General features: G+C 39.1%; 1 pseudogene; it reads right to left on the bottom strand.

Moving 5' to 3' along the window:
- Positions 1 to 38: 38 nt before the first annotated feature.
- On the bottom strand, positions 39 to 26809 carry LOC137114290 (transient receptor potential cation channel subfamily M member 7-like; annotated as a pseudogene).
- Positions 26810 to 27908: the final 1099 nt, after the last annotated feature.

Raw genomic sequence — 27908 nt, 5'->3', positions numbered from 1 at the left:
TTTTAATTTAAAAAAATCCTGTGTTCAATTTTAAGAACCAATAAATAAAAGCTATCAGTTACTGACATTACTGCTGCCAGTTTATTTTATATATCTGATATACAACCCAAATCAAAATACAATTAATCTTTCAAAGACAACATATTTTTACATTTTAGTTTTTAGTGATAGCCAGCAATGTATACAGTAAGGTAAGTATGTCAATATCCATTAATATAAAATATACCTGTGGGCACACTTTCAATACAATAAAGTTATATAGTCTTTAAAAGTTCCATTGCAATCTGCCCATATTTTAAAATAAGTCACAATTCATATGTGTATTTTCATTAAGACAAAATGTGATAAAAATCTTTATAGAGATTTAAAAAAAAAAAAAAAAACTATCTTGTGATCATTCTCTGTCACTTTAAACTGATCACAGCATCAGCCTCATTGATTGGCAGGAATCCTTAATCTGGATCTGCCGTGGGAGGGTCTTCCTTTGGGAATGTCACCTTATCTGGTGTGTAGTCATTCCTCTTCAGATCTGATAAATAAGAATACAGGAAAAAAGTTGGTGATGTCAAAGATCCCAACTATAAAGCTTCACAAATATGTTGTGTAGTAGGTGGAGTAACAACTGCTGCAGAGTGGTCTGTAGATTTTCAGGACAGATGAGCAGTAATTTAGTGCAGGATTAATGTAACAGAACAGCAGCCCTCAAATATCTCTCACCGGGAAGTTTGAGTTTCCGACAACAGGAGTTGCAGTGGTGTTTTGCCCGGAAGTTCCTAATGGCATCATCCCCAAGGTTGGCTGGCCCAAATATCATGTCGTAAGATCTGCAGGAGTCACACAGAAGTCAGTCAGAGTACATTTAGTTTAAAGCTCAACCTGCTACAGTTGAAATCCTCCTCTTACAAGTCACGAGTGTATTTACCCCTTTTCCCCGCTCTTTATGACTGATGGATCTGTCAGAATCTCCCCAACACCTGCAGAGGTACCCGACAAACACACAGGCTTCATTCCCAAAAACATTTTTAAAATGATCTATTCAGCTCTGACAAATATTCAATGGAGAATTCATTCAATTACACACCAAGATGAATTAGATCACGTATGAACCACAAAATTACAACAAAAACATTTTAATCTTCTCTCATCGTCAAACAGTCACAAAAAAATGAATTCGGCTGCATTTGAAAACACTCGGTGCATTGGTGTGAAAGTGTGTGCTGAGAGGTTTTACCCTGCAGGTCGAGCACCAGCAGCTCTCCACGGGTGTATTCGTAGGTCCAGTGACTGAAGGCCAGCATGGTTTCCTCCAGGAGGTTGGTGGGGACAATCTCATCTCCATTGTTGTTGTTGAACTTCCTGAACTCCCCAGTGATGCACTCTTCTATAGCAAACCACTTTCCAGCAGAGTGACAGTAGAGCAGAAACACCTCCAGAAACCTGAACACGCAGAAAACGCTAAATTAAACTTAACTAAAAGGGTTTGTGCTGATGTAAATTATCGCAAAATAAAAATTAGTAAGTAAATTTGTTTCTGGCCTTGACAAAAAGCAATAGACAAAACAATAATGCAACATATGAAAAAAAGGATTAAAACTGATAAGATACTGGATGTGTGTGAAGGGGATTTGTGTGTCTGCGTTGGCTGCACACTTACCTCGGTGAATAAGGAATTGTCTTTGGCCTAAATTGGTTGAATGCAAACGTCAGCTTCTGAGCAGCTCTTTGCTGTTGAATTTCCTGGAGTGTCACAAGAAATCAACAAATAAAACAGACTTTATATAAGCCTCCCTTTACTGTGAATCCTACTTTGATTGTCAACAAATTGTTGAAGGGAAACCAAAGTACAGGGAGATTTCTTTAGCTTTGTCCTTTGAGTTTTCTGATTGTGGAAACAACTCCAGAGTTTTGTTTGACAGAACCACAGCAATGCTCACACCTTGTTAAATCAAGTCAGATCTCCTCTTTAGGTTATTTGCTATTCAGAGAGTTTATGTCTGGGAAAACAATTCTAAGTGGAGTAAACCCAACAGCCTTTTCAAAGTCTGCAGTCCAAACACATTCATTCACTAGTTGTGCTACATTGTGTGACTATGTTGGGAATGACATCCAGGGTGGATGGATGCTTCCTGTGGAGGTACTAAGCCTTATGTTACAGAGATGAGGTGGTGTATTTCTGCTCCCTACCCTGAGACAAAGGTGCAGCACAGTGTCCTCCTTGTAGATGCTCTGCCAGGTTTGCACCACCTCTGGAAGGAAAGACTTGACTATATACAAGTGTCCTGGTTTCAGGACGTCATACTCTGACCAAGTGCAGAGCACCTTGAGGGCCCGTCTCAGTCCTCCACCCATCTCCTCCTTGCTGAGAAACTCTATTTTGGCACAGAGTCCACGTTGGGCCCAGGAAGACATGCTGTTGTTCATGATGTTGGGGGAGCTCTCCTCCAGACGGTACACAGTCACCGGCTCCCCTGAAGGAAAACACCACCAGCAATTTTAGAGGCAACACGGCTGTATTTCTATCAAATCCTGTCTTCTTTCGTATTTTTCTGCATTTCTACAGAAATTAATTAAATTAATGAGAATACTAAATGTTGCCTTCTGGGAGGCAGAAGCTAATGTGATGTTGAATGTGATTGTTTATCTTTGTGCATGAACAAAACTCAGCCATAAAAGTTTTACTTCACCTTCCCCCAAAGTAGGTGGTAAAGAGGAAGAGAAAACAACAGCTAAAAAATAGCTGATGTGATAAAAACTTTGTATGTTGTCCCAGTATTTACTTATGTCAGTTATTTGTTTTTTGAATTAAACTGGCTCATTTGTTTAAATATGAACATGTGTCCTAATGCAGTATCTAATGTTTGATTCAAATATTTTACGTACTTTAAGGTCTGTAACAATAATCAGTCAAAAATAGATTATTTTAAAATGTGAGCTAGAAATACAACTGATGTTATCAGCAGCTTGGGTGAGAGTGTGAAATAAACAGGGGGAGGGGGGTCAAATTTCTGTCTTATCTGGCTCCGACGTCCTCATTCTCCAACTGCCTGCTGTCACTTCTCAGAAGCGCCTGTGTCGTTTTCATTAGAACTGACATGTCCAGGAAGGGTGGGGACTTACCTCTAGGGGGCACAGGAGTGAAGGGGATTCTCTGGGACAGTCTCATCAAGTTGTTGCGCTCAACAGCTACAGAAGGAAAAGTACACACACACACACACACACACACACACACACACACACACACACACACACACACACACACACAGCTATAAGTACAGCTACAATTCTCTAAAGATACAATAGTTGTAACTTAAACAAAATCTACAGGAACTAAAATAATAATTAATATTAATTTTTGCACACGTAATCAGGAAAGGAGGCCGTATCAAAGTTTTTATGTTTCACCTGAATACTGGTAACTCTCCATGGGCTTGAAAGGGGAGCCAATAGCTATGGAAGAAAAAAAGAGAACTGTAATTGTGTTTGCCAAACCTTCCACAGAACTGCTTCATATCATTTCATAAACTCATGTTAATTCACAATCACTGGGGCATCTTCATTCAACAGGAACATTTGTGCTGGTCCAGTTTGCACCAGCAGATATCACTATATTACTTTACAGCAGAAGCACAAGAATCAGGTCCAATGTTTAATTTTGTCTCTCCTGGTTCTGGTTTTATTGAAAAAACAATAATAATAATAAAGTTCTGTAAATAGATTAAATTTGCATTTTCAATTGTAATCGTGGTAAAGCATTTGTTAATATCACTATGATCCGAAGTCAAAAGGTTACTGACATAAAGAGCATAAATATTGATCTTTAAATTTTTTTACATGTAATTTGTCGTAGAGATATGAAACAGAGACAAGCTGCAACTCACACTTAAGAAGCTGGAATTATTACATTTGAAGAAAATCAAAACAGTTTCAGAATAAATAAATAATTGATTAATATTCTTAAACGGACATTAAAGGCATAAAAAAAAACCCTGATGTTTGGTCAGTGTGGGTTACTCACAGTCCTTTCTGGTCCCTAGGTGGGTGTGACGTTGTGTGTAGAGAGACACCGCTGTAAACACAGAGGGAGAAAATCAGAGTACAGCTTTTAACTAGAATTTCAGTCATTTGATGGTGTTTACACCTTGACTGTAAATGAATAAATATACAGTAGAGTTCACATTTTAGTGCTCATGTACTGTAAAATCCCTTTTCTGGGATTTTTAATAAACGAGTTTATCCAAAATGATTTATGAAACATGGCTTTGAATAGCTTTACTACTTACATTCTATCAGCCTTTATTCGTGTTAAATTAACTTCTGTAAACTTCCACAATATTCTGTAATATGACTTTCAAATGTTATGTAATCACGCTAAAAAAGCCAAGTCACAAAAATACAAGAAAAGCTATTTTAAAATGATTTTGTAAAACCTTGCTACAGGTTGGATTATTTTTTTAAACTAGTACATAATGGATGCAGGCAAATGAAAGGTCGAAGGTCATTTGGATAATACGTAAATACTTCTGCACCCAAACAAAAGTGATCCAAACAGAACTTCTGATCCAAACAGAAGTTTGAACAACAACAGTAAGAATTAACCAAAGCAGGATTTCTTACCATTTAGTGCATCTTCCCCAGGTGCTCGTCTGACAGAGAGTAAGACACAAACAGACAGAGTCAACAGAAAGATATAGTCAAACAAAACTAGGAAGCATCCAAATAACATTATAAAGATTTGGCTTTAAATATCGAGTAGTGAAAAGGAAAAATATCTAAAAAGATAGCAAACTGCTGAATCAACAGCATTGTTCATAACTGCCATCAACAGTATGATATCCTGTGCTGATGCTCCAGCTAAACACATAAACTTTCCATCATCATTGATATGCCAGTGCTTCAGTTATAGTTAAATATTCACTGTATACTTCATACACTGGTTGTGGCTGAAACTATAAACTTTATTTACACTTTATTTGTTAAATCAAACTGATAATGTTTTTACGATGTTAACACTGGTGTATATTCACCTACATGGCAGAAACCATGTATCTAAATAGATTTGTTGATTGAACCAAAAAAAAGATAAGCTTTGATATTTTTTCAATGATGCCAAACATATCTTTGGGATTTGCACTAGTGATCAGACAGCAGCTGATCCATGAGAAAATGTCCCTTTAATGACATGACCACCCCGGACATATCTGGAAAATGGAGAAAGTAAATCCCACTAATCTGGTAAGTTTTTTATCAAATACAGCATTTGTTAGGCAGATAATATTTTCTACATACAAACCAATATCATGCAAAGATAATGCTATATACATTTATAAAGGTTTAAAAGTTAAATCCACAAACATCTGGCAGGTATGTACCACCAATGGACTAGATGTGAAGCCTAAGTCATATCCAATTTTTGCCAACAAGAATGGATCCACAGAACAGACCTGTGCCCTACCTGTGCTGTCATGTGCTTGTAGAATGTCCTAAATTAATTTGTTTGATCCATTCTGATTTGTCCCAGTTTGTCTTTGCTATCTGGCATTGGTCTGAATTTACCTTGTTTCTGTATGAGATTATGAAAAGTTAATCTGTATTGTATTTGTGTGATACATGTGTGTCTGCCAGGATACTTACAGGCTGCTGGCTTGGGCGGATTTGAGCTGGAATCTTTTCTGGTGAAGAAATAAAGTGCTAACCAAAATTATACAGAGTTGTTCAGAATATAAGAATGATTACAATATATTGTGGGTGATGAGAACTTTAAAACACAGAACTTGTTCATCAGCGAACTACAAACCTGTTAAAGGAATTTATTACAGCAACTGTGAAATTGATATAACCTGTATTTTTTTTTAAAAAAAGGTTCATGCTACTAGTTTTCTGACAACAAATGAAACAAAACATAAAACAACGATACTGGTAAAAACACACCTGCAATCTGCTCCATGTGACTGGGCTTCGCTGTTTGCTGGAGGTGTCTTTGGGGGTGGACTGGGGAATGTTCATGCTGTTGGCATGTCCTGAAACAAGAAAATAGAGTCGTCTCACACTAGGGGAAACGTTAAACTCCCATATCTGTCACATCGTTGAAAATAGTTATTAAAATAAAAACAGAATAAAATACCTATTTTATTTTATGTTTTACAAGTGAGGTTCAAACATCAGATGCTCTCAAAAATCTCTTCCCTTCACCTCAGCCTGACCAACACATCCATAATCATTGAGCTGAAACCCTCTGCCACTAAAAACCTCAAAACCACCAAGGAACAGAAAGAAATCCTCGTTATCAGAAGGTCCAGAGAGCGGAGAAGGAAAGGAAAAGGGATCAGCTAAAGGTTTACTAGAATGTTGATCTGGAGAGGGACAGGCCTAAGCACCCAGCACACACAGCCCTCAACTTTAAACTGAAACTCAAACCTCTCATGTTTGGCCCTCTTGCTGAGCTCCTTTTGTCAAAAGGGACTTCTGAGCCACCTTGTCCCTCATAGCAGGACAGTGGTGGACTCGATACACTCCGTTCTCTTTTCCTTTGTATGTGGGTTCTCCTGGTAGCCACTTCAGAGCCATGACCAAACTTTGGCAAGCTGCTATTTCCATGTGCATCACCCAAAGGTGATTCAGCTTCTGGACCCAGCGGGATAGTGTCTGTACACATGTCTGTGTGCTGTCTACTCAGAGAGCTCCAAACGCCCTCATCAGCACAGAACGCCTCATTCACATACCCCATCTCTCCTGATTTCTCTCCCTTTCCTAACCTCTCTGTGTTCTCAGGCTTCACAGTACATGAAGGAAAACAGGCAGATCGAACAGAGCCCGAAGGGGAGTCAATAACAACAGTGGGATACACACAAACACTATTTGAATCCTCCTCCTTTATCTGCTTACCAACACCAGATCTGCCCTTATTTTGATACTTACACAGAAAGGCACCACACTCTAGACTGGTGCTGTCTGACTGGAGGGGCTGCTGGTAAGGACCAGCTAGGGTGAGCTCTGGGTGGCTGGAGTCACTAGGCTGGGAAGGGGTGCTGCTGATGTGGAACTGAGCCTCAGAGGATGGGACATTGGGCAGGCTGGAGGGGGAGTCTGAAAGGCCCGGCTCTTGTGGACGGGTCATCTTACTGTGGGTGAGAGAGTGGCCTCGAAGACGCAGCTCCGGAGGGGAAATGGCCACAGCACTTTGGACAAAGGTGCTGCAGGGGACCAAATTCTTAGATAGACTAATCTCCTGGGTGATCTGATTATGGACCCTGCTGTCCTCTGATGCCCTCTGAGCACTCATGGTCTTCAAAGTGTCCACAGTCAGAGCTGAGAGGTCCTGCAGGTGACCAATTTGGAAGTCTAGTGTGTGCAAGGAGTGCTTTATGAAGTTAACTCTGTTCCCGACCTCCCTCAGCTGCAAACACATGGTCTCGACCCTGAAAAGAATAAATAGTAGCTCGAGTTAGTCACAGCTCAGCTGCCATTATCTTAATCCAATGTTGAATGAAAACAGAAAAATGAAAATATTATATTGTTCAAAATGAAACATGAATGATGAAGTTCATCCATAGTAAAAGGAAGTAGGTGAGCTGCAGCACCCCTTGCTGGTTGCCCCGCCCCTCTAAACCAAAGACTACAAAATTACTTTGGAATACCTTTCTAAATAAAGTGAATCGCTTGGAAATTATTTTCAAGGTAAATCCTTACCAACCTTACATAAGTGTTTCTTGACGTCAGACTGTGGTTGTTACAGCCAAACAGAGAACATACATTTATGGGACGTCACAAAACATGAGCCTCAAAGGAATTGTTGTAGCATCAGAACATTAAACATTTACATTACTTGATGAAATTTGTTTAAGCTGAGTGGAGAAAACAATGAAAAAGGTTTATTGAATAAAATTTGTCTGTGTTGTTTCTGTGCTGATCAGCATCAAGGATAATTTCGGTGTTGATGCCCTCCTAACCTTGTGGTCGGACTCACACCCCCCAGTTTTTCGAGACCTTTGGCACATTCATTGAACAGTTTTTTGTAATTTGTTTGGTCACAAAGTTTATCTATTTGCAAAAAAAAAAAACATCCTTCCTATCATGAAGAGCAACAGATTCACCTTTCTGAGGTAAGACGAATGCGCTCCTCGCTTCCCATGTGAAACTGATCGTCTTGTTCATGAAGGTATTTCTCCACACACTTCTCCTCAAAGTCATGAAGCTTCTTTTGGTCTTCTTTGGTGAGAAACAGCTCTGGAAGAAATGTGATTAAAGAGAAGGTAGAAATTCAATGGATCACACCAAAGTCACACCAGATCAGCTTGGACTGAGTGGTATCTGATTCATTTTTAAAGAACAGATTCCACTCAGGTGTTATTTAGCTTGGTCCTTACTTGGACCGTAGATATTGTGTTTCTTCCTCCCTCTACACAGACAGAAGAGGGAGTAGATATGGCACAGGAGGATAAGGGGGGGTGGAAGGACAGGCTTCTCATGGTAGGCCAAAATGAAGTGGTAGCGGTGGAACTTCCACAACAAATTTGAAATGGACTTCATTTCCATATACACGTTGCTGGAAAACAGAGTAAATAAAATAATTACACTCATGATGTTGAGGAGAATACCAGCCCCCTTTCAACATCACCACGATTTTAACATTACCTAAAACTTGGCCATATTTAGGCTATAAAGAATATGAATATGGCAGTGAAATGTGTTCTTACTTGAAGAAGGCGATAAGAAGGTTGACCATTAGTATATATTGTACAATGACGTAGAATGCTTGTAGAAAAGGAGTCAGCCACACTGTTGGCCCACATAAGAATGGTACTATACTGTTATTTGCACATGCTGTAAAGAGAAGAAGCCTATTAGGATACATGCACCTAGTGAATAGAAACACTATTAATGATCAGTGTTGGGCTCATTAAAATTGTGCATTACTTATTACTTGTTACTCTGTTCAAAATCAGTGTTATTACTTTACTTGTTACTTCCTGTAGGTACATTATTTGTTTTATTACTTTATTGAAGGTCCGAATGTTGGATAATCAATAGTGGAAACTGGCAGCATTTCATCCATCACATATGCAGCCACAAGCTTTGTTAGTTTGTGTTGCTTATCGTAGCTGCTGTCAATGAATGAAATCCACTATTAGTTGTTTAGCCATTGAAGGGCTACAACCATCCTTCGCGGCTGCAGAGGGCCGCATCTCGCTGAGCTTTACATTGTTGTGTTTCAGGAGGTTTGAGGTCATGTTTCATGCATTGGAAAGAGTCTTGAAACTACCTAAACACAATTTAAATGTTACAATGACATGATGATGTTTCTTTTTGAACAAGGTTACAGTCAGAGCTGGCTCAGGTGACTCTGAACCTGATCTTAGTTATGCTGCTCATACTGTTGGGGGAGCACCCCTAATGAACCTGACAGCTAAAGGGAGTTCTTCCTCTCCACCTTCCCCTGGTGCTTGATCGCAACTGAGCTATAGGCGTTTTGACTTAATAATTGATATTCTTTAATCACTTAGGAGGCTTTGTTGTGTCCTTATGGGCTAGATTGGAAGATTTCAGATGCTTTGTTGAAAAGACAGGGTAACCCCTATAACTGAAGTTGGTACCAACTAGTACCACTAGTGCCCAGTGACCAGAATTTTGTCTCTGTGTGCAAAAATTTAAACAGCGAGGTATGAAATCATACAGAAGAAACCAGTCTTTAGAATACCTTCGTGAGACTTGTGAGTGCTTGACAACTGCATTAGCTCCGGTGTGTAAACCGTGTTTGAAAGTTTGGGCATGGGATTGATTTCCAGTCCTTGTTTTGAGTGACAATAAAGCATCGTGGTGACAATATTTGAATAAAATTGTTCTTAATGTCCCTTAGCCCTTACCGTCAATTTCATAAGCGTACATTTCCCCATAAATCATCCAGTACGGTTGGAAAACCACATCTTTAGCCAGCGTCCAGCTGGGCTCCTCATTTGGGTAGAGAATAGCTTTCCTGGGCACGCCAAAGCTCACCAGGACTACTGCCATTATTACCAAAATATAGAACATGTTGGCCACCTGCAAGAAAAAGTCACACATACTGAATAAACCTCTGCTGTTATAACGAGTGGGCATAATATTGACATGCACACACATTTATTGTGGGAACCATAAATCAGCACCATTTTATTACTGTATACTAAAAACATTTTGAGGATTTTAGCTTTTTATATAACAGTGTTAAATAAATAAATTACATCAGTAAATTTGTAAATTTTTATTGATTATAATATTAAATGAATGGTTGTCTGTCTATGTCTCTCATCCAGTGACCGCTGGGATAGGCTCCAGCCCCCTGCAACCCTGACCAGGTGAGCGATTACGGATAATAGATGGATGGACAAGAATGTTGATGTGCATAAAGACAAACATGGATCCAAAATAACATAATACAAATGTGCATAAAAGTGTTCATGTTCTGTATGCTTTATGTGCATAACAGATTGGTGCAACTTCTGGTAATTAGGTCTGTGCTTCAGCATTTAATCTGAACAGACTCTTACAATGAATGTGTGTTTGATGATGATTAAAATATGAAACTTGAAGTCACATTTAAAAAGTTTGATGTGCTGGCATACAACAACAATATCAGTGTTCTGTATGTCTCTTGGTAAAATGATGCTGCAAAGCAATCTCAGTCCTTCACAGCAGAGTTGGTGGACATACATTACTTCTATACAGAAAGCGTGCATGTATATGGCCTTCACCTTCTCTGACAAAAGTTCCTCTATTTTACAGCATGTTAACTGCGGTAAATCTAACGTGTAATCAAATAAAGAACTCACCATTTTAACAATCATCATGACATACAGCCCAATGTGCTGGCTGACAGACAGGATGTCCAGGAGTCGCACATACCAGAAAATGATATTGAGACAATATACTATCCTTCCAGAGATGAAAGCATTGCCTCCAGCCAACCTTAGGCCAAAGCCAATGAAGAAACTCACTATGGCCAGAAAGTCGGAAACATGGAAAAAGTCAGAGAACCACACCTTCATCTTCTGGCTTATTTTACCCGCTTCAGACATGAACATCTAGGAAAAAGTAGGAGGGAAGGTGATACAGTAATATACAGATCAATCTGTTAACAGTCTTTAGGGAAATTATTTGTAGGACAGGAAAGTACCACTGTTTTGTTGTCATAGAAATAAATGGATTGTCTTCACAATTGAATAAAAGACCCTGGCAATATGGTTCAACATCTGTCCAACATACCCCTCGAATATTCTCAACAGCAGTAGTGAAGATGTAAACGATGACCACCCACTCTTGAGGAGAAGGCCATTCAGGCATTTTCACCAGGACGACATAGGAGTATAGCATCAAGAAGCCCAGGTAGAAGAGCTGATAGTGGGAGATGCACAACGTTAAGACCCAATCAACTTCAGTAACACCCTTCTAATGTAACTGCCCTTTGTTGAAAGATTTAGACACAGGATTTATACCCCAGATTTATAGCATCACCATTGATGATATCGTTGCCACCGTTGATATCGTTGCCTTTGTAAGTATGCATATTAACACAGTGAGAGGGCTGGAAGGATTGGGGTTTTTTCCACCCATCACAGCCAGTGTCATAACAGCAAAAGGTTGTACCACCACAGCGACATCAGTTAGTTAACTCTGCTCTCCATCTACATTAACTATTATTACACCAACAGAGTTTATATGCCTCTTTGAGCCGTTTGGTCAGAAGTGATGAAGTCTTTCAGATGGGACGTGAAATATCTTCCCTAACTCCAAGCCAAGTTGCTATTAAACAGGACTTAAACAGGACTTTTTGAGTAACCATAACCTGGATGAATGAGACACTTTACAGATGTTCACAATGAATGTGTTTCAATTCTGTCTTTTGAAGCAATTAATTATAACTGTATCAATTATCTGTACATGGAATCAATTTTCCTTTATGTTTGAAGTCTATGAGCATTGTTCCATTAAACTGTCAGAGTAGAAAACACCTAACTTGACTGGACCTTTACTGTGTCTTTATTGTGGATCAGACAGGTTCCATCATTCCATCTGTTACAAACAGTATGATGAAGTCCTAAAAGCTAATATCCAAAGGTTGCGTCATGTCAACTGGACTACTCATCCAAGCAGCTCTTTTAGTGTGAGGGAAATTTGGTTAAGGGAACCAGTTATACCCTCCAGAGGCCGTGTTTCCCAGCCTGGCCTGAATAGGCTCATTGGGTGGATAGAAGAGAGAGCGAGAGTAGGGCACAGCCATAGGGATGTAATAATCACACCCTTATCCCAGAGGATGGGACCGTTAGGTTGGTTGCTTGGATGAGTAGTGAAATGTTTCCAACCAAGAAGAAAGAAGTCTAGTTAGCATGACTTAACCCTTGGATAACCATACCTGGATCACTGTGAACCTTCGCTGGCCTATAAGCTAATATTGTGCCTGTTTCATGAAACACTACAGATACACTTACAATACAAAATAATCTATTAGTGGAAAACACACAAATGATGATGTTACATGATGCATTTACTGCTAAAAGCTGCTTTCAAAGAAAGAGCTCTGACTGCATCAACTGTGAAGCGCATACACCACAAAGTGCATTTTGTGGTCTATTTTGGTGGAGAAAACCTCAGGCCATTAAGCCTTTCTAGGCCACCTATAACCCCATTTGTAAGTAATGGGCTTGATTTAAGAAATCCTCTGCAGATTTATTCTTCTTAGTGTCAAGCTACTGCTTATTGATGTAAAAAGACATAAAAGGATGGATGGATGGATGTAAAGGTTCAAAGTTTCATGATTCCGTTCATATCCTGGTTGTGGGGTCATGTTTCTCAGTTTGGTTTGCTATATTTTTGGTAAAGCAGGAGGTGCCAATTTCAACATGCTTTTCATTTCTATGGCAAAAAGTTAACAAGTGACTCCTTAAAATTCTGGATAAAAATCATAATATAAAAGCTTCTTCATTGTCAAAAAATGCCCAATATCTACATGTCAGCAAAAAGGGATATTTTTATTCAAATTTTTAAAGTTGTGCATGTTTCAGTTTAAATCAATGGATTTTGACAAGCAAACCAAACAGTTGAATTTTTTTTACTTGACTCTTCCCATCGTTACTGGTAAGACAAGTGTTTATTCAGTATGTGTGTTGACTCTCTTTTGTAATCTTCATACCGTGTTTGACCAGAACTTCACAACAGAAGTGTGGTAGAAGGCGTAAATTCTTCCTCCTAAGGGAAGTTTCCCAGCATAAACATGTGCCTCCATGTCTCCCTTTTTTGCATTTATGTGGTCGCTGGATCTGGCCTCCTTGAGTACATCCTGCAGATAAGACAACAGCAAGTCAAAAGAATGTAACCAAAACCAAACACAATAAAACAGAAAACACAGATTTAAAATTAACATGTGACAGAAATAAAAGAACAGAGAGACTTAATGACAGTAGAACAGGGATATACTCGCTTTCTACCAAAGCGTACACATAAACAAGGGCCCCATCATCAGCGTTGTCGTTAACATACATCCTTGCATGCTTTGAGTATGTTTGTGTTTAAATGTTTGTCCACTAGGAGGCAGAGTAGAGTCTAATCATTACTGCAGCAACAATCAAAGCAGACGGTGACAATACTGTTAATACTGAGATTGTGGCAAAGAAAACAGCAAGGACACCCTCATTATTGTGGTGGTTTATAAAATGGCTATGATTTATCTTACTTTGCAACCAAATACAAACGAAGTGGTGATATTGTACTCCCCCTCCAATCATAAGCAGGATTGCAATTGCATTGCATTCATTTCTAATGACATTGATTAACCTAGTGTACACAAGGTTGCTATGTGTTGCAATTTAAAGCAAGTATATCCCCAACATTAATAAATCTGACCATTTGAATAGCTTCAGGTACGACCTGGAAGTTGTGTTCACTGTCCTCCATAGTCATCTGAAGATCATCCTGACTCTGGGGGATATGAGCCATCTCACCCTTGGATTTGAACTCCAACAGTAGAATAGCAGGAGGCACCAAGATACTCAGAATCACCTAAAGACACACAAACATAATCTCATGAGGGTGGATGTTGCTGTATTTATCAAGAGACTCTTTGCACATGCATTCATCATTGACTCTAACGATACATTTTATTTACCACCCCAATTCCAAAACAACTGGGAAGACATGCAAATGTAAATAAAAACAGAATGCAATGACCTGCAAATCTCATCAACAACTGGAGCAACTAGAATGGGAAAGAATAGGCAACATTCCTCCCCTGAAATTCCAGCAAATTGTGTCCTCACTTCTCAGACGATCAAAGACAGTTGTTAAAAGAACAGGGGACGCTACACAATAGTAAACATCACCCTGTTCCAACTGTTTTGAAATGTGTTGCAGCCCTCAAATTCAAAATGAGCCAATATTTTCGATTAAACGTTAACATTTCTCAGTTTCAACATCTGATATGTTGTTTATGTTATATTGTGAATAAAATATGGGTTGATGAGATTTCTAAATCATTGCATTCTGTTTTATTTATGTTTTACACCTCTTCCCAACTTTTTTGGAATCGGGGTTGTATTACTAAATATAAAATCCAGATGGAGCATGAACCTTGTACCAGGAGTTCTTCCGCATGTTCAGGCGTCCCATCCACATATCTGACAACAACATCTGGGTGCAGGTATGAGCCACAAAAAGCCGCAAGTGTGAGGAAACAGCCAGCTTCAAACATGTGGAGTTGCTCCAGTTCTTCAGCTCATATGTCAGGAGCTTCATGGCCATGGTCTCATCCTGCCTGAACGACTGCTCCAGCAGGTCCACCGCTAACGTTCCAAACTCACTGGAAACCATTGGCACAATGAGCAAGGCTTCTACATTCACTTGTAAAATGCAGTTTGAAGTTTCATGCATATTTGACATGGGTCAGAGCCATAGAAACACTTACTTTGAATATTCCCTGAGCTCTTCTTGCGAGTGGTCAACCATGTCATTCTTTTTTGCCTCATGGCTCATAGAACAACAGAGTTTACATGCAACCAGTGCCTTTGCCATGTTCTCCTCACCATGCTGCCAGAAGAAGAGTGACATTTTCTGCCTCTTCATCAGCACAGCCCACACTAGCAGCTCATTGAAAGGGTAGGGAAACCGCTGTGTCTCTGGGTCCACAATCGCTTCTTTGGTCTTCTTGTTCTGCTCTTTGGAAGACTCTGTCTGGAAGGTGAGGAAAGAACATTTCATTACCCATGTTACTCACAAAAACCTGCTATCTTGGGTATGTCGTGGAATGGAGTTTACATGAGAAACATAGAAATCCTTGTTACATGCAGCAGATGATTGATCTGATTTCTCCCCGACCTCAGACTTATTTTGGCAGCTTTTCTAACTGTATAATGACAGAAAATGCTGTTTTCTGACTTTATTTCTCCATTTTGTTTCGGTCTACCTACCCTGATTTCTGAATCCTGTTAACACAACAGAAATGAAATTGGCTTTCCCAACTGTAACATGGTTACATTTGAGCATAAAAACACACAGAAGAGGATCTGAGCTAAATTTGACCTTAGGTTTGTATGGCTCTGCAGGCTTGATGAAATGTTTGTGCCTGGTCGTCTCCTTTTTCTCAGCCTGAATGCTGAAACACTCATGACTTCCAGAGTCATGAGACCCGGGATTTCCTTTGTGGTGCTCCAATCTCTGTGCAGGGTGTAAAAAAAAAAATGTACCTAACCTGAGACTACTGAGTTTATTACCTTTCCCAACACATTTAAAATCCAAAAGTCATTGGTACAATACATTAGATGTTACTGTGGTTTTATTTACTAAATCTTCATGACATACCAGGTTTTAACTCATAACTCTTTAACATTGTCTCACCCCACCAGTGCCTCGAAGATTGTTGTAAAATATTCGGAAGCGTTTCCTGGTGTAGTTGCACCTGTAAGTCCCGCCCATCAGATACTCAATAACCAGGCCCACGTCAGTCAAAGTGATTTTATAATTTGGAAGCAGATGACTCTGCAGGAAAGCACAGAAACATGTTGAAATTGGACTGAAGACCAACACCAACTCTTAAAGATGCTATAAACCAATTTAACTCTACCTGTTTAACATCTCTAACTATGTGGAAGAAAGTCGGATTGTTTGGAAGTTGTGTCTGGAAAAGACAAAAACCATTTACAACATGGAAAAACACACACACAAACTTGTTTTTAATGTGAGACCACTGAAATTTTCATTTAAACCTGGAAATATTCAGAAAGATGGAAAATTAAATAGAAACGTATTATTAGATTAGATCGTATAGCATATAAGTTGTCCATGATTGCACTGACTGCAGCTTACGGTATGTGGAGAACTACTAATACAGGTTCTTATGGATAATTTCAACATCTGTCTTAACCAGGCTGTTGTCCTCTTGTGTTTCAAGGCTACAATCATTATACCAGTGCTTTAGTGATTACTGTCCTACAGCACTTATTCTCATCATGGTAAAGTGCTTTGTGAGACTAGACAACAATCACACAACATCCAGACTCGCTCCCTCACTAAACCTACCCAAACAGTTCTACCAAGGATGTTGTAATCACTGCACCTGAGTTTACACATCTGGAGAAGAACACATTTGTACAGAAGTGTTTTATAGATTTCAGTTCATCATCAATCAGTCATAAACACCTAACAGTTGGTTCCCCTAAAGCTGTGCAATGGGTCGTATACCCTTCTACTGCACAGCACAGATCACCTTATAAACACATGCAGTCGACACAGTTGATGGTTTCATAAGTAAGAAAGATGAATAAGCCTTCAAAGAGGAACTGAACCAACTCATGGACACCAACAACCTGTCCCTTAAAAAAAATAAAATAATATTAAAAAATAAATCACTGTTGACTGCTTGAGTAAACATGTAAACAACAGAACTTAGCTCAACCATTCAGGAAATATTTCAGTAATAGTGCATGAACAGAGCCACCTAAATGTCAAATATTCCATCCCCCACAGCAAGGACTGTTCAAGCTTCTGCCTTCTGGCAAACAGTTCATTAACATCAGTAGCAAACAATCCAGAAGTTCCAGATTCTGTAAAAGCTTCTTACCACAAGACTTTTAAACACTCTCTAACAACCCCCAAACACACACACACACACACGAGAACTAAAATGGCATAATTCTGCAATATATCTGTGGCTATATGCAATTTACACTAAAAGCAATTTCTCTTTCAAACTAGATCTACTGTATATTGATTTAAGACATCATACATATTGTTAACGTTTTTAGCAAGGTCAGAAGATTTTTTTTATATTGTATTAGGAGTATGTAATGTAATTTCATTCTGCAAAACACCCACTCATATGTGTGCTTCTGAATGCCAATAAAAGCAAACTTAAACCTGAGAGATAGATAAACCAGTAGATGGTAAATGGTCTGCACTTACACAGCGCTTTTCATTCGCACTCACAATCACACACCCATGGGGGAGCTGCTATGCAGCTGGCCTACACTCAACTAAGTTGGGGTTCAGTGTCTTGCTTAAGGACACTTCAACAAGTGACCAGAGGAGCCGGGGATCAAAGCTACAACTGTGGGATTGGTCGACGACTTCTCTACCTCCTGCGCTACAGTCGCACAGTCTGCACAAAGCATCTTTGAGTGCCATCCACTGCCACCTTGAGAAGATCATCTAGTAACGTGCTACCGTGGAACGGATAATATAAAAGGAGTTAACATTTGCTTTAATGTGATTGACTGGTGCACAATGTTTCATAACGTTACCGTGTTGTAAAGCTCTTCCAGCCGACTGACTGTTAGGAAACGGTGCATGCTCACTCCATTCTCTATGAGCAACTTGACAAAATCCACCCTATCCATCACAAGTGCATCCAGCATTGCCTGCTCTAGAGAGCTCACCTGCACACACACACACACACACACACACACACACACACACACACACAGTAAACCTGCTGTTATAAAGGTATATTTTTTTAGCAAACCATTATTTATGGAGAAAGTTTTGTCAAAAATACAGACACACACACACACACACACAACATACCAGGAGCTCCTGTCCATACACAAACACATGATTTTTGGCAATGTCTACACGGTCCCAGGCCAGAGTCAGGGCCAGCTGATCAAATGCAGATGCATTTGTGCCTGAAACACACAGGTAGAGCCATGTGTAAACACACACACACAAACAGATATCAATTCCCAATGAAGTAAATTCTTATCAAACATGTCCAGCTTGCAGGACTAAAAAGAGCAGGTCCAGGGCAGTAATACAGTTATTTACACACCAGCAGGGCAGATTAGGCTAAGTACGGTCTACAGTGCTATTGTAAAGGATCTGCCTTATTGTCATTTAGGAAGCATCTGAATCCAAATGATCATTTTGTAGTATATTCAGTATTAAACAATAGCAATGTCACTCCCAGTGAATGCTTTAAACTTCCCATTTTAAACTTTGTATCTGTTAAAAAACTATCATTGTGCAAAATGGGAAGATCTCTGTGCAGCAGTCTATTTTTCTTCAAAAAGCTTTAGAGTTCTTTTTCCCTAGGGCCCAATTGAAGATGACTTTCACTGAGATTAATGCTCCATTTGAGCATTTTAGTCACAGGCCTCAGTTTGTGTTTTGAGTGTCTAAACCTGTTTCTCATGGACATCAGTCACCTAAAAAGTCATGGCTTTTGTTGAAAATTACTGGAATGTGACCGACTGTCTTGACTGTACTTGCTACAAACCCCCCAGGTTAAAAACATATTAAACACATACTTGAAATGACACCTGGTCAAAGTAATAAAAACCAACTACATTTCAAGTGAGTACTTCTCTTCTTGTAATTATATCTGCATTGATACAATAACGAAATAAAGTTTTGTGACTGACAGTGTTGGACTATAGAGGCCCTGTGAATGTGAGAAACATGATCTCAGGAAGAGAAAGAATGGCACACAGGGGTACTCTGCTCTCAAAGCATATATCAAAATAAAAACATTTCAAAGTCTTGAAATCCAAATCTCCCAATGCAAACAACCTTGTGGAGGGTAGGTTGGTGCAGGGGGGCAGAGAGAAGTCATCCACTCACCTTGGAGTAAAGCTTTCAGAATGGCTACATCAATGTCCTGGTGATCCTCTGAGCTGATGTGAAACACAGTCATCTGTTTCCAAGAAACAAGATAGCACTTATCATCTGCCCACACATATTATCCAGATATTTTAGGAGTTTAGTGGAAAGCTCCTATATTTGATCTCAATTCTTCAAAACCTTTGTGGTTGATTTTGAGGATCACTGACAGTTTATTGTACTGATAATATAAATAATAACTTTATGAAAGTCATCAAATTAAAGTATGCAAAGGGGAAAAAAAGCAACAAACATGAATGTACCAGTTCTTTACTCTTCATGCACTCCATGAGAGTCTGAAAAAGATGGATGGCATCATTCTGGCTGAAGTTGAAGGTTTTCTTGATGGTTGCGATGATATCAGTTTCCACTCCATCAGGAAGGCCGCTGTAGAACAACAACAGTATAGTGTCGTTACAGTCACCCTGCTTAAATACACACTGCTATAAAGTACTTGATGAATCAATTCTCTGTCATCAACACCCTCAACTCCTCACTGATTAGCTCTAAAGATTGTCTGGGTAAGAGCATTACAGCTATTCAAACCTACTCAAAGTTCTGTGTACAAGTATGTTAGGTGTTGTCAGCGGCTTCACTTCTGCAGCAATTTTGTCGGATTAAATATTAAACAAAAATTCATTCATTCATTGCTTCCTTTCCTATTATCTGTTCATTACATCATTAGACAAAAAAACAAAACCAACACATTTTTTGGATTTGGAAAGATTAGCAACAGATTTAAATATTTCCTACATCAATCACGTGTCACTGTCTTTTCCCCTCTCATATAGCTGTCCCATGTGTGTTGTAATTGTCCTACCCTCCCTCCTCAGTCTGCTTGTGGACATAGGCCAGTATGTCAGCAGCACGGCCGGTCCCCTCACACACCACCACTGGGACAGGAGGGCTCTCCTGAAGGTACTCCAGCACAGTCAGGATTACGTTGGGACCGCCCTCAAAGATCAGGGCCACTACAGGAACACCCAGACCAATACCTACAAGACAGAAGTTTATGTTTATGGGATGTTTCTCCATTCAGCGCCAATATCTGTCACTATTTTAGCTAAGTGACAGATTATGAAACGTTAAGATGATACGTGTATGATCTTGTAGTTCTCAACAGGATAAAATAAACTGACTCCTCTGAAATGCCCTAACAAAGTTTGGATTTCTTAGAAAGAGCATGCATGGGTAAGCTTATGCAACTTAACACAAGTGGGTGACGTGTTATATTTTTCAATAATTGAATAGGTGTGGTATGAGAACATAATAGTTTTAGCTTTTCAAGACACAAAAACTGTTTTGTAAGATTCTCTCAGAAAAAAATTCCCTAGCCTGTTTTGCAGGTTTGAAAGTATTTGGTATCATCTAAATGTGTGAGAATCCAAATACTGTAAACAAATTCTGGTTTTCCTACGTGCATGTATTTTTTGAAGGTTGATGTGCTTCTCCAAGTCCCGTCTCAGCTGGACCTCTGCACCATAGTTGCCCACACTCCCATCGTCGACCAGGAGGAAATGGGAGTGCAGGTTGTTGAGAACCTTAAGTTTACTAAGAGGGTTCAGTAGAGTCTGGTAATGAGCAATAATCTGAAAAAGGAAGGAAAATGGTAGGAGAGTGAATGAAAAAGAAAGGAAAAATAACTTCTGTGCCTTAAAACAATCCTAAGTTTTAAGAAACTCACCCACAATACAAACAGATCATATCTAGTTCCTTAAACTTAAAAACAAACTTAAACTAAAACTTAAAACAATGCATCTTCTGAGGTAGTACTGCCCAGTTAGGAATAAACCTGTAAATGCTGTATCTTACATCTCTGCCAATGAGATCGTTCCTGTTTTCAATGACTCCCCAGGGTGCTATCCCAACTGTGCAAATTTTCTTAGATGATCTGGAATAGTGCTCTTTGAGTGCGTCACCAACATGCTTTGCCACACCTGTGGAAAGGAGGCAAAAATCACTCAATCCAAATTTTAACTATGTTAAAAGTCAAATTACTGAGTTGTAATTAAAACAAAAAACTGATCCCTCAACTCACACGTTTTATATCAACCTTTGGGAAAACACCAGATCATATATTATAGTTTTGGAAATGAAGTTATTTGGCTGCCTCATCTATTCAGTTATATCAATACCTAATCAGGTGCCAAAGGATCAAAGAACTTTTACATTAATCAGTTTATTTTGTCAGTACATCTACAATTCATTCCTTCCAAGGTTGCTAATGGAGTTATTTTCTAGTTCAAAGTAGAATGTTGTGTTACTGATGTTACAATGAAACAATGGTAGTGACAGCCACAACACCAGCATTTTAGGACCTGCAGTTTTAGCACAGGCTGGATTTCCTACAGGCCAAGACAATAAAAGAAGCAGGAATTTAGACCAGTGAACATGTACTGAACAGTAATCATGAACAGTATGAACAATAAACATGAACAGTAATCTGCTCCACCTGAGGACAATAAGAAACCACAACAGTTTATTTACTTTTTGGGACAATTGCAAAAGTTATTGTGTGACAGTAAAAAAAAAAAAAAAAAAAAAAAAAAAAAAAAAAAATGTAGCTGAACCACACAACAAATAAAGCAACTATTTTTTGCACACACTGGAATGTATTCTGCGGCTGCATTTTTCCTTTCTTATTAGTGGTGCAAACTGACATACAGAACTGGTTTTACAGTGACTGGACAGCTCAGTTATCTATTGTTCTGCAAAAAGATTCTGTGCTTGTAAATGCACCACAAGCCAGTTACATGCGGACTGGCAGTCTGTTTCCCATTAGTGTTCATCTTGTTGTGAAGAAATACAGCAGAAACAAACTTGATTCTAGCAAATCTGAAAGTTAGTAGCCTATAATTATTGGTATATTACAGTAATCTGTACAATTGCTGCACATTCCCTAACTTTACCAAAATAAGTTTATGACTTCAATTGTCTGGAATCCACTTCTGTAAATTCAACTTTACATTCAGCAGGCGGTTTTCCACAGGACTCTAAGACTTAAAGAATCTCTCTTTGATTACATACCTGTGTTGACACCTTCAGTGAGAATCCAGGCCCCAGTAGTGACTGCAGCTTTGATGAGGCCTTTGCTGACAACCTGCTTGATGTCAGGGTGCAGCTCAAAGTTTTGATGTCCTCCATGGACAGAGATGAGGATCTTAGGAAGCTCCATATTCCACTCTTTCAGCATCAGCCGTAGGATGTTTTCTGGCCGTGAGTTGTAGGACAAACGCACATACTGCCAACATTTACAAGTAGGCAGGAAGAAAAACATAGTTATATATGACATATGCTGTACGTGAAAGATGAAGGTGAAGAATTTGCCCATCTACCTTGGCTCTGTACGAATGAGACCCTCCCTGAAAGTTAATATCACCATATGCATCAGTGGGGCTCTCCTCTGTGTGTTTTTCCACCAACCATTTCTCCAGTTCTGGCATCGGCAGGGTGGGGTTTTCACCAACATCTGGGTACTTGGCCAAACTGGCTGTAAAGTCAACATGCTGCTGCAGCGGCTGCCCACAGCAGCACCTTGGGGATCAACAGGAATATTGTAATAGAATACTGTAATAGTACAGTAACAGTTATGGAATTGTATTTATCTCTGCAGTTACTTATTTTAGTTTATGTGCAAAAACATGAGAAAATATATATTAAGACTTAATTTAAATAAATTTACTTTAAAAAAAAATGATGGCACACCTCATGAACATTATTCTCTTATATCTTTGGTAATACAGTGTTTGCCCCTTTTTACAGACTGTTGAAATAACCTGATTTTGCCACAGTAGATAAAGATGTTTGTGGACAGGAAATTGGTCAGTTTGTCAATCTTCCACACAAATTCTACTGTTTGACAGATGACAACATGACTACGCATTTTAACCAGATCCTTCTTATGGCACTAATGCAGCAAACATTTGCTTTTAAGAAATAAATTATAATGAAATTATAATGAATTTAAAGGCTTTTGCAGGTAACTATGTAGCATTGCGTGTACAAATTGTTTCAAGAAATGCATTTATTGTCTTGGAAATGTAAAGGTTCATAAATTGTCAGGATTTGTGTATGAGAACCGACCCCAGAGTAAACACAGTGAGAGGGAATATGGTAAAATAAGAGAACTTTAATTGGAGACACCAGGGAAAGAACAACAAAACAAAACTCAATCCAGAAGAAGATCAGAGACAGGTGTGTGAAAAGACAGTAGATGAGTAATAAAAATCTAGAAACTGGCAAGAAGGAACTTAGCAAAGGTGAATCTGAATCCGAAAAAAAAAACAAAAAAAACAAATCATATCTATAGAAAGTCAACATGAAACTAGTGCAGTAAGACTAAAGTATCAAAAAGTCAAAAGTATCAAAACCAAACTTCAGGGAATAACATCAACGTAGAGTCAGAATTCTCACGTGAACACAAATACATAAACTACAGAATAGACTGTACAAGCCTGCAAACCAGAGAAAGGGTTTGTGGGAATTTAAGAAAACTAAACATTAAAGAAATTAAACAAACGGAACCAGAAATACCTAAGGAGGATAAACTTGAACGGATACCCAAAAACTATCAAAGAGAACAAAAGAACAGATCAGGAGGGTGGGTATCCAAGATCTAGAATAGCTATTATTAACAAAATAATTGTCCATACAACACAGCTAAATGAGGAACATGACTACAAAACCTCAGATCAAAAGGGAAAGAGGCACTCAAATACAAAGTGTCAGTAGTCCAGATAACACGAGACAGGCAAACCAGAAGGCAGTGTGTCCCATTTAGGAGAAATGATGACGATCTGGCAGGGAGCTGACGAGAGAGCTGAGTCTCAATAGGCAGGGGAGCAGGTGATATAATGAGCAGTGATGAGTAGTGAAGCTGGAGGAATCAACTGGGAACAGGACGTGTGGAAAAGTCCACAATAAAAGTCCTCAAACGGAAATGGAGCTAAAGGGTCAGATTAGGACATAAATGTACCAAAGCAACTAAGAAAAGCTGCAAAATATCTTGAAACACACTAATATACATTTTGCAGAGTACCTGCACCATGCACATTTACATGGCTTTCACCACATGACACATACCTGTGAGGGTCCTTTGACACTGGAAGTATGTTCACACATTCCCTCTTGGTGAAAGTGCTTTCGATCCAGGGTTTCTGGGACTGGAGAGAAACACTAACAATCAGCGAACAGAAACGGACACCTCTCATGTTTGTGTTTACAGGTTCATTATGTTTGCATGAGTTCAAGCTGCTGAGAACGTTGAACACAAATTGTGTGCAGTAACAGTGTTCATGTAAACAGTGTTGTTATTACATCCACTATAGTTTCAAAGGGACAAGAAAGCTTTCAACTGTATCACTTCCTCCCCCATCTTTGTTCCCTCAACAAAGTAACGAGGCAAGGTAATGAACCTGTCATTCTTCTTACTCTGCATGGCGTAAATAAGGGTGAGAGAAAATCTGGTTTGGCCATTCTTTTAAGCATTTGAAAAAGTAGAAACTACTAGGCAGCAATTTCGTGTCGTGGATAACAGCATTGGGCAGTACGGCCCTAAACTACACCACAGTATGTTACAATATTTTAGTGCTAACAATATATACAACATGAAAAATCGTAAACAAAATATTTGCCTTTATCTGACCAAAGGGTCTATGAGAGAGACTGTTGTAGACATATTTTAAAGCACACTAATGCAAATGTGTGATTTAGGAACTGTTTAAACCAATTATAACTGTTCAACAATATCTTTGGGGTCTTATTTATATCACGATAAAGTCTTGGGATCATGACAACTTAGAAAGTGATAAATAAAAAAAATTAGCTAAACTAAACTTAATAAGTAGGTTAATTATATGAATCTAAAATTTCATTCACAGCAGGATCTGGTTTTGATTTTTTTAATCCTTATCCTTAATCCCTTCTAGTTAAGATTTTGGATTGGCATCATGTCCCGTTTGTCTCAACATTACTTTCTTACTACTTTAATCCAATAAGCATGACATGTGATTGATTCTGCATGAGGTTTTATCCCAGATGCCCTTCCTGCCACAAGCCTTCCATTTTATCCTGGCTCGGGACTAAGCAGGGCCACACCTGATGGGGTGGGACTCAATCCCGCAGTCTTCTGCATCCCAAACCTATTCACTACCCATTGAGCCACCAGGCCCCCTACAACCACTGGCGAGCCATTACAAGTTAAAAGCAGAGTTAAAGTACTGCCAGTAGAGGCAAATTAGGCAAATGTTCCTGACACCCCAAAAGTTTTAACAATGCCCCCCCCATGCCCAATCATAATGTTCTATAGAGGCACTGTGCAGTGTACTGTTAGGCTTCATTAATTGAGGTCCCCCAGAGTCTAGGATCACACTTACTTAAAAAAATGCACTGCAGGAGGTTGTTGGTCTACGATTTGCACTGTGCTTCTTTTCATAATGGTGATGTTTGCGTTTGAGGTAGAGGAACAAATGTAATTCATGTTTCCATCCTGTGCTGGTACTGGTTCTGACAATTTGGAAATCACAAATGTTTCATTCACATTACCATATACTTTCCTTTTATTCTTGCAAAGTGCAAAGCCTTTAACCATGCTTGCCCCACTTGTAGATATGTGAGTCCAATAACTTTGGAAGCATTTAGCTGAATCCGAGCAGAGAATAAAGCTCTAAACACTAAAGATTTCACCTTTATGTCACCAGTGTCTTTGGCACCCATACATGCCCACACCATACTGCACCGTTCTTCACAGCTTCAGGGAGTTTATGTACAAAAAGGGTTATAGTATCTAAAGGTTCATTCAATATTTCCTAAATTAATGCATCAGTCTAAGCACATCTTGATTGTTGTGTTTCCCATCTATTGTGTTGGCACACAGAGCCAGAAAGATGTAAATGTTATCACTGTTTAAATATGCATGAATCTAATTGTAAATGTTTCCTTGCTGAACTAAAATAATGTTCCTAATTTTACGCACTTCTTACACTAAATGAACAACAAATAAGAGCGCAAACTAAATGTTTTGGTGGCATTGTGTGCCTTTCTTCCTAAAGCGGCCAAAGCTCTCTAAAAAGTGTAATTCACCAGAACAGTGTCAGAACAATACGTTTAATTTAAAATACTAGTAAATCTCACAGGAGAACACAACAAATAAAGTCCTGATGCTGATGACACAAATGCGCCTAATAGAGTGTCAGTGTTAAATCTGTGTAAAGTCATGAGACTTAAGTGACAGGTCTCCAGCTCTCAGAGCATAGTGAGGCTGATTGGTGATGCATTCTCTCTAAAGAATGGGAAAGGTGATATTTCATCTGCAGGATTATGTTAGTCCAGGCTAAAGCATAAGATCAGGAGATAGAGGAAACGTGTGCATTTCTTTAATATTAAAGGATAACTACAACATGACACACAATTAAGATGCATGAATGATTCCTAAAGTTTATGGAGAGACATACATACCATTTTTTTTCAGTGTTAAAACTCAGGAAGAGTTCCTTCGTTGCTTTTATCCATCTATCGGCGGTGCTCTTAGTTTAGCCTTGGAAGAAATGTCCAGTGGACTTTAGAGAGATCGTCTGCTGCAACTCGAGCTTGCTTCAACATAAATGTGCGGCTCTACGCTGAGGTTGCATGATAGGTTGCATGATGGGCTGACTGACTCTGGCAGCTCCATGTCACATGCTGAGGCGGGGCCACCGGCCACCTGTGCACTTCGTTTTGCTTCTTTATTAATACTAACACACCGGCATGTCTATAAACCAATTACCATGCTGCGAAATAATAGGCTGCCCTTTCAGTCGGAGGCAGTCCTGACCTTGCGGCCGTCGTATTTGAGTTTTTTTGACGTTGGTGTGCGCCCTAGTGTTTATTTAACGGTAATTATAGCAGGGTGACCATTTAAATTATTATGAAAGGGTCTCTCTGTGAAACTCCGTCAAGTTTAAAAACAATAATATTCGATCTATTCAGGACCTTTGCCAAATAACCCACCAGACCTTTTATTGTATTTGTTTGGAATTAATTCTAAACACATAATTCAATGAATTCCCTCCTCTGTTGAAACACACATCATCGCCCCCGTGCCACATGATGTCGCGCTGTCCCATTGGGGACACATACAGTATATGGTATACGGGGTCTGAAAACCGCAATCATCAAGTCAGACGTGAGTCGGCGCCAGTGCTGCCATGCGTGAACAGATGGAGCTGAGACGGAGCTCTAATAGTTAACATGAACAATGGTACACTGAGGTACTGCGTTTAAAATCCGGTAGAGACGTCTAGGGGCCAAGTCAATGCAAAACTAAACAAACAAACAAAAAACAACAAAAACCTGGTAAGAGGAGATATAGTACTACAATAAGCAATTGTGAAATAACAAGAGTTATATAAACAGAAAACTGTTCTACTGTTCTCTTTCTTTAATTTGCCCATTTACCTTGGTTGATTTCTAACTTGCAATGTCTTTTTGTATTTATTGTGACCGGTTGTTTTATATTTTGCTATTCTTCCTTCTTACATGACACTGCTTTGGTGTAATAGGCCCCCCAAAGCAAAAAGTTATTTTATTTTATCTTTTCTTAAATCTTTTATCTTAAATCTACTACAAGACAAAGTCTAAAAAGGGAAAGGAGTCGGATATCTGATTACAGTATGTAGACAGTGTACAAAGGGTCACTGTACAATAAGTTGTTCAAGGTAAGCACACTGAAATACAGTGACACACTGGTCTCTGAAGTGCAGTGACAGTGTAGTGACATAGCTGTGTAGATATGAGTGTGATTAGAATTATGTAAAAAG

Source organism: Channa argus, chromosome 2, assembly GCF_033026475.1.
Source record: "Channa argus isolate prfri chromosome 2, Channa argus male v1.0, whole genome shotgun sequence".
Lineage (NCBI taxonomy): Eukaryota > Metazoa > Chordata > Actinopteri > Anabantiformes > Channidae > Channa > Channa argus.
The sequence above is the reverse complement of the archived record's forward strand: the minus strand, read 5'-3'. Positions and strand labels throughout refer to the sequence as shown.